Consider the following 5,725-nt stretch of genomic DNA (forward strand, 5'->3'; position numbering starts at 1 on the left):
GCCTCGTCTACTAGAAGGAGGGAGCTCCAGAGTACAAGGAGTCAGGACACACTTACCCTAGAGACCGCAGTCTTCCATTAGTCTGTCAGCAAACCTTCAATTGAAGCAGTATGGCATTGTAGTCAAACATGTAGTCCTTGGAAGCAAGCAGACTGGAATTTGGCTTTTTGTGTCTTCAGTGCATGGGAAAGGATTCATCCCAATCCTTGGTTTATGATATACTCTCACCATTGGTCCAGGCAGGAGCTTCATTCACTCCTAGCTCCTCTGTGTGATGTTGGGCAAGTTATTCATTGTTTGGAGTCTCAGTTTCCCCATGTGTAAACTGTGGATGATAATAACACCTACTACATCAGAGCTGTGAGGTTCTGATGACATAATCCACGAAAAGGCATGCACAGGACATGGTGCCTAATGTTTAATAAATGGAGCTCTCCATGTGACTGGCACTCTATCATGAGTGTAGGATACAGTAAGGAATAACAAAGGCCTGGGCCTTGCCTTCCTGAATTCATAGTCTAGTGGGCCCCATATGGCCCCGTGCTCGCCCTGATATAGCCAAGAGACTTGTGACTGAGTGTTGGATCAGAAAGATTTAATCCTTTTATCTCTATTTTTCTCTCTCTCTCTTTTTTTTTCGTTTTGAGACAGAGTCTCACTCTGTCACCCAGGCTGGAATGCAATGGCACAGTCTCAGCTCACTGCAACCTCCGCCTCCTGGGTTCAAGCAGTTCTCCTGCCTCAGCCTCCCGAGTAGCTGGGATTACAGGTGCCCGCCACCACACCCAGCTAATTTTTGTATCTTTAGTAGAGACGGGGTTTCACCATGTTGGCCAAGCTGGTCTGGAACTCCTGACCTCGGTGATCCACCCACCTCAGCCTCCCAAAGTGCTGGGATTACAGGCATGAGCCACGGTGCCTGGCCACTATTTCTCTTTCATGTTTTTGTCTCTCTTCCTCCCAATTAGCCATCACTGTCACTACCTCTCAGACATCCCCTATCTCTGTCTCTATTTTGCTTTTTCTTGTCTCTCTGTTTACAATTGTCTGGCTGCTTCTTTTTCCTGTCTCTCCTATTCTCTTTCTCAGACTCTCTCCCCTCTCACTCTTGTTCTCTCATTCTGTTAGTTATGTTGCCGGCTACCCTGTCTCCATCCTGTCTGAGTCTAACTCATGATCCTCATCTTGGTCCATGTCTCTGTCCTTATATATATGACCACATTGTTCTCCCTCATCTGTTTTTTTTTTTTTTTTTTCTGAGACGGGGTCTCATTCTGTCACCCAGGCTGGAGTGTGCTGGTGTGATCTCAGTTCACTGCAACCTCCGCCTCCCAGGTTCAAGTGATTTTTCTGCTTCAGCCTCCTGAGTAGCTGGGATCACAGGCATGCACCACCACGCCCAGCTAATTTTTGTATTTTTAGTAGAGATGAGGTTTCACCATGTTGGCCAGGCTGGTGTCGAACTCCTGACCTCAAGTGATCTGCCTGCCTCAGCCTCCAAACCTGCTGGGTGTGAGGCACCGCACCCTGCCTGTTTCTAAATTTCTATGTGTTCCAGAATTTCTGTCTTTTCTGTTTTCCTTTCAATTTCCCTTGGCTCCTTGGCCTCTTTTATGTCTTTCCAGAAGTCTCCATCACTCTGTCCCAATTTATCCTATCTCTGGCTGTCTCTCTCAGTCCTCATCTCTTTGTGTTGCTGCATTCATCTGTCTCTGCTCCCCGCTACCACTGTCTTTCTCTATTCTCACCTTTCTGTTCCAATCTCTGTATCTCTGTCTTCATTTTTTCCCTCTTAACATTTACATTCTTGTTTCTGTCTTTCCCTCTCTCACAGACACCCCTATGTTGGTCTTCTTGCCTCCTTCTCCCTGTCTGATTCTCTCTCATCACTCTATATCCAATTTTTACCTCTATTTCTCTGTCACCATCTCTCTTGTTGGGCTGTTTTCCTCATGTGTCTGACTCTTGTCCCCATCTCTGTCGCTAGGTGTGCTTCATCTGCTATCTTGTCCCCAGCTCCATGTCCTTTTGTCTCTACCTGTGTCACTGACAAAGTAGTCAAGAGTATGGACTCTGGTATTTGACTATTTATTTGGATTCCAGTCCTAGATGTGCCATTGACTTGCTGTGCCTCAGTGTCCTCATCTGTAAAATAGGGCTGATAATAGTACCTGTGCTTCATAGTGTTATTGTGAGGATTAAATGAGTTAATACATGTACACCTCTTAGAAGATGTTTCAGACAGAACAAACGCTCAAACATGTAGACTTCGACATCATTGACATTTTCCTCCCCATTGTCATCACCATTTCTGTTTCCATCTTTGTTTATCTAATCCTAGTCATTCCCCCTCCATCTACCTGGCTATTACTATGCTTTGTTTTTCTCTCTGCCCACAATTGTTTTGTTTATAATTAATTTTATTTATTTATTTATTTAGAGATGGAGCCTCATTCTGTTGCCCAGGCTGGAGTGCAGTGGTGCGAGCTTGGTTCACTGCAACCTCTGCCTCCTGGGTTCAAGTGATTCTCCTGCCTCAGCCTCCCAGGTAGCTGGGATTACAGACACACACCACCATGCCAGGCTAATTTTTTTTATTTTTAGTAGAGATGGGGTTTCACCATGTTGGCCAGGCTGGTCTTGAACTCCTGACCTCAGGCGATCTGCCCACCTCGGACTCCCAAAGTGCTGGGATTACAGGCGTGAGTCACCGTACCCAGCCTAATTAATTTTATTTTAAAACAATTTTTAATTGAGGCATAATACATGTACATATTTTGGGGATACATATGATTTTTTTTTCTTTTTTTTTTTTGACACGGAGTCTCACTCTGTCACCCAGGCTGGAGTGCAGTGGCGCAATCTCGGCTCACTGCAAGCTCCACCTCCCAGGTTCACGCCATTCTCCTGCCTCAGCCTCCCAAGTAGCTGGGACTACAGGCAGCCGCCACCACGCTCGGCTAATTTTTTGTATTTTTTAGTAGAGATGGGGTTTCACCATGTTAGCCAGGATGGTCTCGATCTCCTGACCTCATGATTCACCCGCCTTGGCCTCCCAAAGTGCTGGGATTACAGGACTGAGCCACCGTGCCCGGCCTGATTTTTCTTTTTAAGATGGAGTTTCACTCTGTCCCCCAGGCTGGAGTGCAGTGCTGTGTTCTCCACTCACTGCAACCCCTCTGCCTCCCAGGTTCAAGTGATTCTCATGCCTCAGCCTCCAGAGAAGCTGGGATTACAAGTGCATCACCATGCCTGGCTAATTCTGTTTTTTTTTTTTTTTTTTTTTTTTTGAGACTGAGTCTTGCTCTGTCACCCAGGCTGGAGTATAGTGGCGCGATCTTGGCTCACTGAAACTTCTGCCTCCCTGGTTCAAGCGATTCTACTGCCTCAGCCTCCCAAGTAGCTGGGATTACAGGCGCCCGCCACCATGCCCAGTTAATTTTTGTATTTTTAGTACAGAAGGGGTTTCACCATGTTGGCCAGGCTGGTCTCAAACTCCTGACCTTGTTGATCCAGTTGCCTCGGCTCCCAAAGTGCAGGGATTACAGGCATGAGCCACCGTGCCCAGCCTAATTTTTGTATTTTTAGTAAAGATGGTATTTCACCATGTTAGGCAGGCTGATCTCGAACTCCTGACCTCAAGTGATCCATCCACCTTGGTGTCCCAAAGTGGTGGGATTACAGGTGTGAGCCACCACGCCTGGCTGGGGTACATATGATTTTTAACAATGTTTATTATTATTATTTTTTCAGATAGGGTCACACTCTTTTGCCCAGGCTGGAGTGCAGTGGCGTGATCTTGGCTCCTACAGCCTCTACCTCCTAGGCTCACGCCTTCCTCCCACCTCAGTCTACCAAGTAGCTGGGACTATAGGTGGGCACCACCATGTCTGGCTAATTTTTTGTTATTTATTGTGGAGATAGGGTCTTGCTACGTTGCCCTGGCTGGACTCCAACTCCTGGACTCAAGCAATCTACCCACCTTGGCCTCGGCCTTCCAAAGTAGTGGGATTACAGGCATGTGCCACTGCGCCCATCCACATATGATATTTTAATACATTTATACAATTTGTAAAAATCAATCAGTGTGATTGGGATATCCATCACCTTAAATATTTGTCTTTATGCTAGAAACATTTGAATTATTCTCTTCTAGCTATTTTGAAATGTGTAATAGGTTACTGTAAGCTATAGTCACCCTACTGATCTATCGAACACTAGGTCTTATTTCTTCTATCAAATAGTATATTTGTACCCATTAATCTCTCCCTCATTTTTAATGTAGCTGCTTCTCTGAACCCAATCTCTTTCTGTCTCTGTCCTCATCTCTTTATATCTCTCCCTACATTCCTGCCTCATTTCAGCCAGTCCCTCGTTCTCCATTTTGCTCACTTCATCTTTCCGTATATCTGTCTCCATCCTTCTGTTTCTTCATATTTATACAAAGAAATATTTGTGACAGGGTCTTACTCTGTTGTCCAGGTGGGAGTGCAGTGGCACAATCTCGGCTGACTGCAGCCTCAACCTCCCAGGCTCAAGTGATCCTCCTACATCAGCCTCACAAGTAGCTGGGGCTACAGGCATGTGCCACCACACCCAGCTAAGTTTGCCTTTACTTTTGTAGAGACAAAGTCTCACTATGTTGCCCAGGCTGGTCTTGAACTCCTGGGATCAAGTGATCTTTCCACCTTGGCCTCCAAAAGTGCTGGGATTACAGGCGTGAGCCACTGTGCCTGGCTTATTTTTAAAAATTTTTTTTGAGAGATGTGGTCTCATTATGTTGCCCAGCTTGGTCTCAAACTCCTAGGCTCAAGCGATCCTCCCACCTCAGCCTTCAGCCTCCCAAAGTGCTGGGATTACAAGCGTGAGCTACAGCACCCAGCCTCCTTCTATTTTTTTTTTTTTTCTGACCCAAGGTCTAACTTTGTCACCCAGGCTGGAGTGCAGTGGCGTGGTCGTGGCTCACTGCAGCCTGGACCTCCTGGGCTCAAGTGATCCTCCTGCCTCAGCCCTCTAAGTAGCTGGGAACTACAGGTGCACACAAACACGCCTGGCTAATTTTTTGTATTTTGTAGAGATGGGTTTTGCCATGTTGCTGAGGCTGGTCTCGAACTCCTGGGTTCAAGTGATCTGCCCACCTTGGCTTCCTAAAATGTTGGGATTGCAGGCATGAGCCACTGCACCTGGCCCTCCTTCTGTTTCTTTATTCTCACCCTTCAAACCCTCTTTCTTGGTCTTTGTCTTTCTGTCCCTCTATATATCTTTATTTATTTACTTAATCTTATGCTGTTTCTTTGTCCCCATCTCCTTGTGTTTTCCTCTGGCTGCTCTGGACAATTTAGATTGGAATTGTTTTGGTAGATAATGTGGAGCTATAAAAGGGTTCAAGAGGAAGAAGTAGGCCTGGCAAGAGGTGAGTGGCAGGGTGTGGAATTTCATGGGTCTGCCAAATCCTCCTGAAAGACGTGGCCTCTGAGGTCAAGGTTAGCATAAACCCCCTCAACTCAGTCTCTTGAAAGACAAAGAATGCTGCATTTATTGGGAAGACCAGGAAGGGGTACTTTTCTGAGTGAAATTCCATCCGGAAGCTGGAATCCAGAGCATTTCCTGTTGTAATGTTTCTTCCAGACTTGGAGAGTCTGAACTTACCACGTAGCATGTGCACTCCATGCATATGCTTCTACAGCGAAAGACAGGGATGCATACAGAATCCCCTACCCTTAGA

This window comes from Symphalangus syndactylus, chromosome X, assembly GCF_028878055.3.
Source record: "Symphalangus syndactylus isolate Jambi chromosome X, NHGRI_mSymSyn1-v2.1_pri, whole genome shotgun sequence".
NCBI classification, from domain to species: Eukaryota; Metazoa; Chordata; class Mammalia; order Primates; family Hylobatidae; genus Symphalangus; species Symphalangus syndactylus.